Genomic DNA, 16,107 nt, shown 5'->3' on the forward strand with positions numbered 1-16,107 from the left:
GAGCTAAGGGGTCCCACAACCAACGGATCAGACCTAAACTCTGCAGTCCTGCCACATCCAGTTGTGAATGGTGGTGGACAATTAAACAACTCATTGGAGGAGGAGGCTCCACAAATATCCCCATCCTCAACGATGGAGGAGCCCAGCATAGCAGTGCAAAAGATAAGGCTGAAGCATTCGCAACAATCTTCAGCCAGAAGTGCCGAGTGGATGATCTGCCTCCATCTCAGTCTCCTCCGGAGGTCCCCAGCTTCACAGATGCCAGTCTTCAGCAAATTCGATTCATTCCATGTGATATCAAGAAATGGCTGAAGGCACTGGATACTGCAAAGGCTATGGGCCCCGACGATACTCTGGCAATAGTGCTGAAGAGTTGTGTTCCAGAACATGCCGTATCCTTAGCTAAGTTGTTTCAGTACAGCTGCAACACTGGCATCTAACCGGCTATGTGGAAATTTGCCCAGGTATGTCCTGTACACAAAAAGCAGGACAAATCTAGCCCAGCCAATTACCGCCCCATCAGTCTACTCTTGATCATCAGTAAAGTAATGGAAGGGGTCAATAGTGCTGTCAAGTGGCACTTGCTTAGCAATAACCTGCTCACTGATGCCCAGTTTGGGTTCCACCAGGGCCATTCAGCTCCTGACCTCATTATAGCCTTCGCTCAAACATGGGCAAAAGTGCTGAACTCCCGAGGTGAGGTGAGAGTGACTGCCCTTGACATCAAGGCAGCATTTGTCTGAGTGTGGCATCAAAGAACCCAAGCAAAATTGGAGTCAATGGGAATCAGGGGGAGAACTCTCCACTGGTTGGAGTCATATCTAGCACAAAGGAAGATGGTTGTGGTTGTTGGTGGTCAGTCATCTCAGCTCCAGGATGTCACTGCAGGAGTTCCTCAGGGTAGTGTCCCAGGCCCAACCATCTTCAGCTGCTTCAACAATGACCTTCCTTCCATCATAAGGTCAGAAATGGGGATGTTCGCTGGTGATTGCACAATGTTCAGCACCATTCGCGACACCTCAGATACTGAAGCAGTCCATGTCCAAATGCAGCAAGACCTGGACAATATCCAGGCTTGGGCTGACAAGTGGCAAGTAACATTCGCACCACACAAGTGTCAGGCAATGACCATCTCCAACAAGAGAGAATCCAACTATCGCCCCTGTTCAATGGCATTACCATCACTGAATCCCCCACTATCAACATGCTGGGGGTTACCATTGACCAGAAACTAAACTGGACTAGCCATATAAATAATGTGGCTACAAGAGCAGGTCAGAGGCTAGGAATCGTGTGATGAGTAACTCACCTCCTGACTCCCAAAAGCCTGTCCACCATCTGCAAGGCACAAGTCAGAAGTGTGATGGAATACTCCCTACTTGCCTGGATGAGTGCAGCTCCCACAACAGTGAAGAAGCTGGACACTGTCCAGAACAAAGCAGACCGCTTGACTGGCACCACATCCACAAACATTCACTCCCTCCACCACTGACACACAGTAGCAGCAGTGTGTACCATCTACAAGATGCACTGCAGGAATTCACCAATGCTCCTTAGACAGCACCTTCCAAACCCACAACCAGTACCATCCAGAAGGACAAGGGCAGCAGATAGATGAGAACACTGCCACCTGGAGGTTCACCTCCAAGTCACTCACTATCCTGATTTGGAAATATATCGCCGTTTCTTCACTGTCGCTGGTTCATAATCCTGGAACTCTTTTCCTAACAGCACTGTGGGTCACCACATGGCCTGCAGCGGTTCAAGAAGGCAGCTCACCACCAGCTTCTTAAGGGCAATTAGGGATGGACAATAAATGCTGGCCCAGCCGGCGAAGCCCACATCCCGTGAATGAATTTTTAAAAAATTATGAACCCGTGGATCCCTCCTCATACACCTCACACTTGAGCACCCTCTCATCTGTAGGAATGAGTCAGTGGTTCGTTTGGCTCGATGAATCATTGAACCTCTCAACATATTTGGAGCCCACTCACACTTCTTCCCAGCCTCACCCTGACCGACTGCCCACAGCCGAATCTTTGCAAAGGTTGGTTCTGATGGAAGGTTCCACACCACTGACCAGTTTTAGATCTGATGATGTGTCAAAGCTGCCCTGACCCGACCAATTTCCAGATGATGGTTTCAGGGGATTGGATGTCTTCCCACAGTTGTGTAGTTGTTCCGTGACTGATGGTCAGGACCTGTCTGCACTGTGTTAGAATCATATCTCTCAAGGCTCAAGGTTTTCTTTTACAAAATGGAAGGTCATGGCGTGATCTGGACATGTGGATGCTAACCTGGGATTTTCTTAAAAGGTTATAAATTCACCTTGGAACTGTCAACAAGCAGGAATCTTCCAAGAAATCACCTGACCTATATGGTACTGGAGATGGAATTGTTTTGAACTGCAAAGCTCTTTAATTAATGAAAAGCTGGGAGACAAAAAGGCAATCACGTGGCAGAGAGGAAAAAATCTTAAGTTGTGAACCTGCTTGTTTTGAAGGCAGTCTTGTAGGAGAACAAGCTGAGGAAGGAAGGCAACCTTGACTGGCTTCCTCTCTCTACCTTTCCCAAAGTTGTGCATGGCTATTAATCTGTAGCCAGAGAACCCTCATCTGAGTGTAACTAGTCTGCATTTGGACCTGCAAAGCTGGACCAGTTTGAGAGAACTTCCAGGCATCCATCTCTTCACATGATAGAACTCCAGCTCGACAGGGTCAAGGCGCTGCAGATTTTATCCTTTATTTTATTATGCCCATTCTCCAAAGCCCAGCTCTGCAGAGAGACTCTATATGTTAGTCCTTTGTTTGTGTGTCTGTGTGTGTTTGTCTGTATGTGTGCTGGGGGAATTCTTTCGAAAGAGTTTATCACACAGCTCGCACTTGAGTGGTTTCTCTCCAGTGTGAAGGCTCGGCCACACACCTCACACTTGAATGGTTTCAATTCCATGTGGCTGTCTTGTGTTGACAACAGATACACCTCAGGTGTTACGAGATATTATGAGCCTGTGGATCCCTCCTCACACACCTCACACTTGAACAGCCTCTCACCTGTAGCAATGAGTCAGTGGTTCATAAGGCTCGATGAATGATTGAAGCTCTCATCACACTTGGAGCCACTCACACTTCTTCCCAGCCTCACCTGACTGATCGCCCACAGCCGAACCTTCGGAAAAGCTGGTTCTGATGGAAGGCTCCCGATTTCAATTGCGTGTTAACCAAACTTGCAACTTGTTAAAAGAAGTTTTGTTTTAAAATAAATTATTCATTCTGAGTGTCTGAAAGAAGTCTGGTCAGACTGGTTACTACCTCCCATCCTGGTTATAACATAAATTGGTGGCTCACCTGAGATTTGAAACACGGACAGCAGGTGATTGGATGCGGAATAAAAATTGGTAAGGAACAAAAGGATGGAAACCAGGTTTCTTATACATTTTTAAACTAAAATGGCGTTGGAAGTTGCTAAGGCTTTTTTTTACAGATGGAAGCTGTAACCTTGACTGGTTTACAGAAATTAAACAAGGGTAAACTGACAGAATTGGCAGATAAGCTGGAGTTAGAATTACCTGTAGGGGCAAGGAAAACATATATAGTTGAGATCATAGCGCAGCATTTGAAATTGGAAGGGATACCAGAGAGACCATATATTCTCCAGGGGTGAGTCTGTTGAATTGGCTATGGTCCAGTTGCATATGAAAAGAACTTGAATTGGAGGCAAAAGAACAGAAAAAGGAGACAGCATTTCAAAGAAAAATGGAAATGGAAAAACCTGACCTCCAGAGGGAGAAGTTAGCAATGGAAGAAAGAGAGAAGGAATGAGTATACCAGCTTAAAAGGCTGGAAAAGAGGCCTCAGATGCCGAGGAAGGTCTGATGACGGAAAAAAACCTCCAACCCAAAGCCTAGTGGGGAGATGTTTAAATTTGTGCAGCTCTCCCAAAGTTTGAGGAAAGGAATGTAGAAGCGTTCTTTATTTTGTTTGAGAAGGTGGCCAAGCAAATGAAGTGGCAAAAAGAAATCTGGACATTGCTCCGACAGAGTAGGTTGGTGGGTCGAGCTCACGAGATTTCACTTTCAGAAGAGGTTTCTGTGGATTATGATGCAGTAAAAAAGGCTACTCTTAGTGTATATGAGTTAGCCTCTAAGGCATAAAGGCAGAAATTTCAGAATATAAGGAAACAGCCAGGATAGACCAGAGAGATACCAGAGAGACCATATATTAGGGTTTGAGTGTGCTATCTTACTTAACTCTGGATCAGCTTATTGAGCCTCAACTAGAGAAGATTTGTTAAACATCTCTTTCGGATCATCTAAGTCTTTAAAGAAAGTTTCAGCCAGCCAAGTATCAAAGTAATTTTGACTATTCGATACGGACGTTAAAGGTAGAGACAACGTATGAAGCTCTTAGAGAAATAATTCTCTTGGAAGAACTTAAAGATTCACTTCCTCCAATAGTTAGGACCCATGTTGAAGGCCAGAGGGTTAAAACAGCTAGACAGGCAGCAGAGATGGCTGACCATCATGAGCTGGTCCATAAATCTGAACTCTTTTTCCGTCATCCCCACAAACCCAAGAAGGATAGAAGGTGGGAAGATGAAAGGAAGGCAAGTAGCCAGAAGAGAAGGCACAGCTGGGAATAGCCCAGAAACTCCTCCTCAGACTAGAAAGGAAGGTGCTGAGGGTGGAAGTGATATTCGAAGAATAAGTGTTTCCAATGTAGCAAGGTGGGACATGTTCATGCCCACTGTGGGAAGTTGCGTGGGAAATCCATGGGGCTTACTGGGGTATGTAGGGTGATTCAGGAAAAGGAACCCTGACTGAAAGTACAACAGATCAAGATGTAGCATTAACTGCAGCTGTGAAACTGAGTGTGAGCACTGCCGTGAGTTCAGGAAAGGTGAATGAGATACATGAATGATAAAGAGTTTTTGCCGAGGGGAAGAGTAACACCTTATCCCTCAAATGAGGAAGCTAAACCTATAATGATATTTAGAGATACAGGAGCCACTCAAACACTTTCGCTGGGAAAAGGTATATATTTTCCACCAGAGAGCGCATTAAAAACCAAAATTTTAGTCAATGGTATTGCTGAGGAATATACACCTGTACCTTTGTACCGGGTGCACTTGGAGTGCAGCCGATTGTCTGGGACAATGACAGTAGGAGTTGTTCAGCAGTTACCCATAGATGGAGTTAATTTATTCATGGGAAATTATTTAGCTGGAGCGAAGGTAGTAGCTTCTACCATAATTACAGAATGCCCAAGTGAGGTTAAAGAGACGGATCAGTTACAGGAAAAGATTCCAGGAATTTTCCTTCATGTGGAATGGCCCAAGCAATGGCTAAGCAAAGTCCATCATCAAAGGCCAAAGATACCTGGCTGGCTGAAACTTTCTCTAAAGATTTCGATGATCTGAAAGAGATGTTTAACAAATCTTCTCTAGTTGAGGCTCAACAAGCTGATCCAGAGTTAAGTAAGATAGCACAATCAGCCCAAACTGAAGCTGAAGCTAAGGCAGTTCCAGGATGTTATTCTATTAGAAATGGAATTCTAATGAGGAAGTGGAGACCTCCTCACAGACCTGTAGATGAGGAGTGGACGCTTGTTCATCAGGTAGTGGTACTGCCCAAATAACGTAAAGAGATATTACAGCTAGCACATGAAAATCCTACGGCAGGACATGTAGGAATATGGAAAACTCAAGCGCAGATAAACTGGCAGTTTTATTGGCCAGATCTTCATAAGGACATGGTGCCATTTTGTAAAATGTGCCATACGTGCCAGATGGTCGGAAAACCACAACATGCAATCAAACTGGCACCCTTAATTCCTATACCAGTTTTTGAAGAACTATTCAGTAGGGTGTTGGTGGACTGTGTGGGACCATTACCAAAAATGAAAGCAGGATACCAGTACCTCCTTACTATTATGGATATGACAACTCAATTTCCAGAGGCCATCCCTTTAAGGACCATTCTGGCTAAAGCAGTGGTAGAGAAGTTGACCCAATTTTTTTACTCAATATGGATTATTGGTAGAGATCCAGGCGGATCAAAGCTCCAATTTCATGTCTAAAATTTTTCAGGACATAATGAATAGTTTGGGTATAAAATAGTTAAAGCCCACAACATATCATCCACAAACACAGGGAGCTTTAGAGAGGTACCATCAAACTCTCAAAACAATGATTAAAGCATATTGTCATTAATGTCCCCATGATTGGGACAAAGGACTTGATTTTCTGCTATTTGCTACTCGAGATTCACCAAATGAATCTACTGGTTTTAGCCCTTTTGAATTAGTTTACGGAAATGAGATAAGAGATCCTCTGAAATTGATCAAAGAAAAGTTTTTTAGGAGAGAAGGACAAAGCCTCTATGTTTGATTATGTGCCTGTGTTCCAGTAACAGCTCACTGGAGCCTGCAAAGTGGCTCAAGAATATCTCAAAGTTTCTCAAACAAAAATGAAAGAATAGGCAGATAAGCAAGCTGTGACCCGAACATTATAACCAGGGGATGAAGTGTTAGTATTATTGTCATGACGGGAGAACCTCTGAAATCATGGTTCAGTGGTCCATACAATGTCATTAAGAGGGTTAGTAACATAAATTATTTGATAAATATACCAGGTCGTAGGAAAAAGAATTGGCTGTGTCATATCAATATGTTAAAATGATACCATTGTAGGAGGAAGACAGGAAAGAACAGGTATGTCATGTTGCAAGCATAGTGGAGGACGACAGAAACAGTGGGAGTGAGGTAGAAGGAGATTTAGACAGTTCACAAATTGAACCTCCTACTATCCTGTTAGCTAACACTGAAATATTAGGACAGTTAGATACCATATTTTCATACTTAAGAGGTAGGATGATGGGAGGATCTAGTGAAGTTACTTAAATTGACCGAAAAAGAAACCCTGGGATTGTTACTGGCTCTTAGGCATTTTGAGGTGTATATCTATCATGACTGTATACTGACCATAACCCTTTGGCCTTGTGGAAAATTTTAGAATGACAGACTGTTCCGATGGAGCTTGTAAATACAACCTTATAACTTGAAGATTGTTCACATTGCTGGAAAAGATAATATAACTGCTGATGCACTATCAAGAATGTAATTTTTTTCTAATTGTCTGGAAAGCAAGAGAGTCAGAAAACTGAACAGATTCCGTAAATGGAGCGAGTGGCTGAGTGAATTCTGTTCATTTGTCATCCATATCTTTTTCTATATATTTTGGAAAAGGTTTTTCATCTCTTAAGGGTGGAGGCATCTTAGAATCATATCTCTCAAAACTGAAGTTGAAAAAAAATGGAAGGATTTGGCATGATCTGGACCTGTGGATGCTGACCTGGGATATTTTTTGAAAGGTCGTTAAGTTCACCTTGGAACTGTCAACAAGTAGGCTTTTTCTAAGAGATCACCTGACCTATATGGTACTTGGGAAGGAGTTGTTTGTTCTTTTGAACTGCAAAGGACTTTAATTAATGAAAAGTGGGGCGCCAAGAAGGGACAGAGGAAAAAAACTTAAGTTGTGAACCTGCTTGTTTTGAAGGCAGTCTTGTTGGAGAACAAGCTGAGGAAGGAAGACTGCCTGGACTGGCTCCCTCTCTCTACCTTGCATAAAATTATGTGTGGCTATCAACCTGTAGCCAGAGAACCCTCATCTGAGTGTAACTAGTCTGCATTTGGACCTGCAAAGCTGCACCAGTTGGTGAGAACTTCCAGGCATCCATCAGGCATCAAACAAGAGAACTCCAGGTCAACAGCGTAGAGGACGTGCAGAATTTATTTGATAACGTCCATCCTCCAAAGCTCATCTCTGCAGAGAGACTCTATCTGTTTGTCCTTTGTTTGTGCGTGTGTGTGTTCTGGGGTAATTCTTTAGGAAGAGATAGATAGTCATACTTCCCAATTACATTTGTGTGTTAACAAGTACTTGCAACTTGCTAAAAGAAGTTTTGTTTCAAATTAAATTAATCATTCTGAGTTTTTGAAAGAAGCCCAGTCAGAGTCTCTTTTTTACTGGGTACTAGAGATATAGGTACACAATTGGCCATTTCAGTGAGAAAATTAAACATTTAAATTAATGACACAGCCTGGAGAGTAGTGGGGCTTGATAATTCACACATTCCTCCCATCCAGGTTATAACAACGGTATCCTCTCTGTATTTTTTGGTGCAAAATTCTTATGTAAAACAGGAAAAGGAAACATGATTTCCTCTAACTCCCTCTCCTCCTTTGCTGAAGGGGCTGACCCCTCAGTTACAGATAGTTCCACAGTGAGTGCCAGTCTGCTATTCCCCTGTGTGGGGGATCAAATGAAAGTCCTTTCTTTTTCCTCACTTGACTGTCACACACCCTCTGTTTCCAGCAGGGACACTGGATAGTGACCAGGAGCAGACAATGTGGCTACTTTCTTTCCTTCACCCAGTCCTCATGTTCCCAGGTACCACAAGGGCAATGCAAAAGACAGTTGCTCATAATGTAAAATGGGCTATCAATTCACTGTGAGCTCGAGTCGTGCTGGCAAAGGCTAGTTTTACCCTAGAGAACGTGTTTAATATAAAGATGTTAATTCAATGGATATTTTGAAATTTCTCCCCTTATTTTCCAAAATTATTTGAAGAAAACACACTGGACAGGAAGTACTAGAAGCTAAGGAAATATTGCTTCACTGTAGCTGATTGAAGGGATCTTATCCTGGGAAATTAGATACACTGCACTCGCTCAGACCGCGCATCCCAAATTCATCTATCAGCCACAGCACTGGGAAAAACTATCAAATCCAAGCCCAGGCTTCTGGGAAAGGCCAAGGCCTTCAGGTAAAATTTTTAAAGAAGGCATTAAAAGACATTTCAATAAATGTGGCTCAAAATTGCTGTGGTGCTGGATAAACAAGCCAGATATTGAGAGTTCAAATCAAAGCACGGAAAGTTACATACAGAGAATTACAGTGCAGAAACAGGCCATTCAGCCCAATTGGTCCAAGTCGGGGTTTATGCTTCACATGAGCCTCCTCTCACCCCTCTTCATCTCACCCTATCAGCATATTCTTCTGTTCCTTTCTCCTTCATGTGCTGATCTAGTTTCCCCTTAAAAGCAACTATTCACCTCAACCACTCCATGATTCGCACCAGCCTCTCGGTGCCGCAACATTGAATTCAATAAAACTGGTCAACTAGCAGTCAATAGATATTCAATCCTGAACATCAGTGTGGATATGAGAGCATAAAAATAGGGAAGTGTTGTTGCAACTGTACAAGGCATTGGTGAGACTGCACCTGGAGTACTGTGCACAGTTTTGGACCCCTTACTTGAGGACGGATGTAGTTGCATTGGATGCGGTTCATAGGAGGTTCGCTAGATTGATTCCAGAGATGCGGGGCTTGTCTTATGAGGAGAGATTGAGCAGCTTAGGCCTATACTTGCTAGAGTTTAGAAGGATGAGAGGAGATCTAATTGAGGTATATAAGATGCTAAAGGGATAGACAAAGTAGATGTGGAGCAGATGTTTCCCCTTGTGGGGCATTCTAGAATGAAAGGCCATAGTTTTAGGGGTGGTAGGTTTAAATCAGAGATGAGGAGGAATTACTTTTCTCAAAGGGTCGTGAATCTGTGGAATTCACAACCTCAGAGTGCAGTGGATGCCGGGACACTGAATAAATTTAAGGAGGAGATAGGCAGATTTTTAATTAGTAATGGGTTGAAAGGTTATGGGGAGAGGGCGGGAAATTGGAGTTGAGGCCGAAATGAGATCAGCCATGATCGTATTGAATGGTGGGGCAGGCTCGAGGGGCTGATTTGCCTACTCCTGCTCCTAGTTCTTATATTATGGGATACAATCTGTATAAACTCTGCTCCTTCACTCACTGGATATTCAGTCCTGAACATTAGTGTGGATATTATGGGATACAATCTGTATAAACTCTGCTCCTTCACTCACTGGATATTCAGTCCTGAACATTAGTGTGAATATTATGGGATACAATCTGTATAAACTCTGCTCCTTTACTCACCGTCTGCTCACCTGGTTTCTCGACCCTGCAGGAAATGAACCTGCTGTGGAAGAGGAAAGAATGACAGAGTGGGTGGGATCTCTGATTGACATCTCCCAAATCCAATCAGGAACAGGAATACATTGGAACCCTGCCCACAATTAACATCAATCGCAGCTCAGCCATTCAGAATTGGGACGGGGCTTCCATAATTCACTACAAAAACAGAAATACCTGGAAATACTCAGCAGGTCTGGCAGCATCGGTGGAGAAGAGCAAAGTTGACGTTTTGAGTCCTCATGACCCTTCAACAGAACTAAGTAGAAATAGGAAAGGGGTGAAATATAAGCTGGTTTAAGGGGAAGTGGGGGGTGGTTGTGGGAAAAGCAAGCAGTGATAGGAGGAGATAACCATAAGATGTCACAGACAAAAGAACAAAGAGGTGTTGAAGGTGGTGATATGTGCTAATTAAGTGTGGAGAGCAGAACAAGCAAGGTAGCTCTAGTGGGGGTGGGGTGAAATAAGCGATGGGTGGAATACATTTAAAAATAATGGAAATAGGTGGGAAAAGAAAAATCTATATAAATTATTGGAAAAAAACAAAAGGGAGGGGGAAGAAACGGAAAGGGGTTGGGGATGGAGGAGGGAGTTCAAGATCTAAAGTTGTTGAACTCAGTATTCAGTCCGGAAAGCTGTAAAGTGCCTAGTCGGAAGATGAGGTGCTATTCCTCCAGTTTGCGTTGAGCTTCACTGGAACAATGCAGCAAGCCAAGAACAGACATGTGGGCAAGAGAGCAGGGTGGAGTGTTAAAATGGCAAGCGACAGGGAGGTCTGGGTAATGCTTGCGGACAGACCGAAGGTGTTCTGCAAAGCGGTCACCCAGTCTGCGTTTGGTCTCTCCAATGTAGAGGAAACTGCATTGAGAGCAACAAATGCAGTAGACTAAGTTGGGGGAAATGCAAGTGAAATGCTGCTTCACTTGAAAGGAGTGTTTGGGCCCTTGGACGGTGAGGAGAGAGGAAGTGAAGGGGCAGGTGTTGCATATTTTGCGTTTGCATGGGGAGGTGCTGTAGGTGGGGTTTGAGGTGTAGGGGGTGATGGAGGAGTGGACCAGGGTGTCATGGAGGGAACGATCCCTATGGAATGCTGCCAGGGGGCGTGAAGGGAAGATGTGTTTGGTGGTGGCATCATGCTGGAGTTGGCGGAAATGGCGGAGGATGATCCTTTGAATGCGGAGGCTGGTGGGGTGATAAGTGAGGACAAGGGGGACCCTATCATGTTTCTGGGAGGGAGGAGAAGGCGTGAGGGCGGATGCACGGGAGATGGGCCGGACATGGTTGAGGGCCCTGTCAACGACCGTGGGTGGAAAACCTCGGTTAAGGAAGAAGGAGGACATGACAGAGGAACTGTTATTGAAGGTAGCATCATCAGAACAGATGCGACGGAGGCGAAGGAACTGAGAGAATGGGATGGATTCCTTACAGGAAGCAGGGTGTGAGGAGCTGTAGTCGAGGTAGCTGTGGGAGTCGGTAGGCTTGTAATGGATATTGCTGGACAGTCTATCACCAGAAATTGAGACAGAGAGGTCAAGGAAGGGAAGGGAAGTGTCAGAGGTGGACCATGTGAAAATGATGGAGGGTTGGAGATTGGAAGCAAAATTAATAAATTTTTCCAGGTCCCGACGAGAGTATGAAGCAGCACCGAAGTAATCATCAATGTACCGGAGAAAGAGTTGTGGGAGGGGGCCGGAGTAGGACTGGAACAAGGAATGTTCCACATACTCCATAAAGAGACAGGCATAGCTGGGGCCCATGCCAGTACCCATAGCCACACCTTTTATTTGGAGGAAGTGAGAGGAGTTAAAGGAGAAATTGTTCAGTGTGAAAACAAGTTCAGCCAGACGGAGGAGAGTAGTGGTGGATGGGGATTGTTTGGGATCTGTTCGAGGAAGAAGCTGAGAGCCCTCAGACCATCCCGGTGGGGGATGGAGGTGTAGAGGGATTGGACGTCCATGGTGAAGAGGAGGCGGTTGGGGCCAGGGAACTGGAAATTGTTGATGTGACGTAAGGTGTCAGAGGAATCACGGATGTAGGTGGGAAGGGACTGGACAAGGGGAGAGAGAAGGGAGTCAAGATAGCGAGAACTGAGTTCCGTGGGGCAGGAACAGGCTGACACGATTGGTCTGCCGGGACAGTTCTGTTTGTGGATTTTGGGTAGGAGGTAGAAGCGGGCCGTCCGACGTTGGGTGACTCTCAGGTTGGAAGCTGTGGAAGGAAGATCTCCAGAGGAGATGAGGTCAGTGACAGTCCTGGAAACAATGGCTTGATGTTCAGTGGTGGGATCATGGTCCAGGGAGAGGTAGGAGGAAGTGTCTGCGATTTGACGCTCAGCCTCCGCGAGGTAGAGGTCAGTGCGCCAGACAACAACAGCACCACCCTTGTCAGCGGGTTTGATGACAATGTTAGGGTTGGACCTGAGAGAACGGAGTGCAGTAAGTTCAGAGAGAGACAGGTTAGAATGGGTGAGAGCAGAGAAATTGAGACGACTAATGTCACGCCGACAGTTCTCAATGAAAAGATCAAGAGAAGGTAAGAATCCAGAGGGAGGGGTCCAGGTGGAGGGAGAATATTGGATGTGGGTAAAAGGATCCATTGAACGGGGAGAGGACTCCTGCCCAAAGAAGTGAGCACGGAGACGAAGGCGGCGGAAGAAGAGTTCAGCATCGTGCCGAGCCCGAAATTCATTGAGATGAGGGCGTAAGGGTATGAAACTAAGTCCTTTGCTGAGCACTAAACGTTCAGCGTCGGAGAGGGGAAGGTCAGGGGGTATAGTGAATACGCGGCTGGGATTAGAAGATGGGGTGGGGACAGAGGGACAGGCAGGGGTGGAGGGTCCTGGATGGGTGCTGGTGTCGATGAGTTGTTGGAGCTTGCGTTCCTTAGCACTCCATAATTCACTACTTCCATAATTCATATGCGTTCTATACTTCACTGCTGCTCCCAATTCAGCGCAGGTGCCATGAAACAAGGCTCTTCCCAGTTTGGAACTACATTACCCATGCTGCATGCGACCCCGCGCCTATGTATCGAGGGGCGGCGGTGTCAAATCAGGTGAGGTTCAGCCCGCGGTGCCTGATGGGAGTTGTAGTTCTGACTCGCGCAACGGCGGTTGGCGCCCAGCGTTCGGAGTTCGATTCTGAGAAAGCGCGAGCCCGAGCGGCTGTTAGGTGGGCGGGGCTGGAATTGGAGGTGCGCACCTGTAAATCCCAGCCCCGGGCGGCGGGAACCAGGATCGCAGCCGTTTAACCCCCCTCTACCCCCCATCCACTTGGTTAAATGGATAACATGGGACTACATTCGACATTGGTTTTCTGTGACTGGTGAGAGACTGTTTTCTCCAGACTGTGGAGCAAAAGTATAAAACTTTGACTCTCCCAGTTTTGAATCCATCTCCCTTACTGGTGCTGAAGGGCCTGACCTCCATTTAGCCCCTGCCCCAGTTAAGATTGTAGATCTAAGGTGCTCCGCTCCATGGCCCGGTTCTCAAATCATTTCTCTCCCTCTTGAAGCTGTCTGCTTGCCATTCCTTTACTACTAGTTTTCTGTTTTGTCTGGTGGTGAGGGGCATTTCTTTCTGACTCCAGGTAAAATGGGACAGATTGTAAGAGACCCTCTGTGAATCTGACATCAGGTCATCAGATGGTTTTACACAGGGGCAGCGTGTGGATGAGAAATAGGTGGGGACTGAGGATAGACCCTTGGTCGGACTCCAGAGCGATGGGGGTGGGAAGATTAACCATTGCAGGAGATTCTCTGGCTACAACTGAAGAGGCAAAAGTGGGCCAAGCGATAACAGCCCCACTCACTGGACACAAGCCCTGGGAGAAAGCAGATGGTCTGAATGATCTGTTTCTGTGCTTTTTAAGCTAGAATAAAAACAAAAAATTCTGGAAAACTTCAGGCAGTATCTGTGGAAAGAAACAGAGTTAATATTTCAGCTCCGGATGGCCTTTCATCAGAAGCGAGGCTGGATTTTTGGCGGTTCTTCTACTCATCCCCTGCCCAGCTCCCCCCGGCCCCGTCCCGACCCGACCACCGTTTTCACCAGCATCGCCCTGTCTCGCTCTCACCAGCACTGGCCGTCCTGCCATGGTCCCATGGTCTCTTATTATTTCCCCAGAGTTGGTCACCCTCGTTTCAATCTCCAAATCACACTCCTTAAGTTACAGTGTAGTTCTCCGAGCACAGACTTACTCCCAAATTCACTCCCCGAGTCAGACTCACTCACTGAGTAACACAGTCACTCCCCGAGCACTGGCTCAATCTCCCCTCCCACTCTCTTCTCTGTTCCTCCTTCCCATGCCCCTTTCTCTCCCATGCCCCTCTGTCTCCAGCATCACTCTCTCCTGTGTCCCTCTCTCTTGTTACCTTACTCTCTCCTGTGCACCTCACCTGTATATGTGCTAATCACACCACTGCGCGTCATTGCTGCCTTGGATGCTGTGGGTCTTCCTTTTCTGATCTGCTGTCAAACACATCCGAGGCTCCACATCCCACACTGATGTCGTCAGTTTGAAAGCCTCCGAGGATGAAGAATGTTATTCCCACACTAGAAATCTCTGTCAAACGTTTACCGGGGGAACTGAGACAATAGCTGCAATAAGTGAAGTTTTATTCAGATGGGACAATGACAAGTTTAAATCCCCACCTGATCTGCTGCTCAAAGTCGCCTCCATTTCACCGGTCAGTTTCCCGAGCTTCAGGAACTCATGTTACTCCAGAAATATTTGGATTGGCTGTGAGAGACGTCAATCAGAGAGCCCCACCCACTCTGCCCATTCTCTCCTCTTCCTCTTCCACAGCTGCTTCACTTCCTGTAGGGACTCAAAACCAAGTCAGGAGATGGTGAGTGAAGGAACAGAATTTATAATAATTACATCACCTAATATCCACACTAATGTTCAGACAGTCTGACTATCCTGTGGGAAAATGCCCCTTATGCTGTGTGAGAAGATCCAGCTGAGAGAGCTGTTTATTCGGTGCTTTGTGCTGAGCTGTTTGACTGGAGCTGTGTGTTGGATAATGAGTGTGTTTATTGGAAGCATTTCCCTTCTGATTTACAGGCTGAGTTTTGTTGATGGCTCATTACTGAATATGAGAAGGTGAGGTGTAATTATCTGGGAGGTGCAGAGTGTCTGAGGATTCTTACTGATTTCCTATTGTTGAGTTCTGTGTGTGTGTTGGGATCTGATTATTATCCAGTGGACTGTGAATGGTCAGTTCTGTCTTTGTGTCGGTTCTGGATGTTTCCTGTCTTTTCAAGTCCCTCCAAGACCTCCCACCCCACCTATCTCTGTAACCGCCTCAGAAAAGAGAAAAAAGACTTGCATTTATATAGAGCCTTTCATGACCATCAGATGTCCCAAAGCTCTTTACAGCCAATGAAGCACCTTTGAAGTGTGGAGGAAATGTGGCAGCCAATGGGCACACAGCAAGCTCCCACAAAGAGTAATGTGATAATGACCAGATAACCTGTTCTCTAGTGATATTGACTGAGGGATTAATTTTGGTCAAGACACCAGGGATAATTCCCCTGTTCTACAAAATAGTGCCATGGGATCCTTTACACCCACTTTAGAGAGAGCAGAAGGAGCCTCGGTTTAATATCCCATCTATCCTCACCACTGCACTGGAGTGTCAGCCTCAATATTCTGGAGTGGGACTTGAACCCACAACCTTCCGACTCAGAGGTCAGAGTGCTACATCCTGAACCAAGGTTGACAATCTCCTCAGTCCTACAAACCTCAAAGACTTCTGCAGCCCTTCAATTTTGATCTCTTTAGTATTTGCGATTTTAACCGTTCCACCATTGGTGGCCGTGCTTTCAGCTGCCTGGGCCCTAAATTCTGGAATTCCCTCCCTAAACCTCTCCGTCTCTCTACCTCTCTCCCCTTCTTTAAAATGCTTCTTAAAACCTAGCTCTTTGACCAAGTGTTTGGTCATCTCTCCGAATATCTCCTTCTGTGACTTGCTGTCAAATGTCTGATAATTCACCTTGAAGTGTTTTGGGACCTTTTACAATGTTAAAGGTGCTATAGAAATCCAAGTTGTTG

This window comes from Cetorhinus maximus, unplaced genomic scaffold, assembly GCF_964194155.1.
Source record: "Cetorhinus maximus unplaced genomic scaffold, sCetMax3.hap1.1 HAP1_SCAFFOLD_801, whole genome shotgun sequence".
Classification (NCBI taxonomy): Eukaryota; Metazoa; Chordata; class Chondrichthyes; order Lamniformes; family Cetorhinidae; genus Cetorhinus; species Cetorhinus maximus.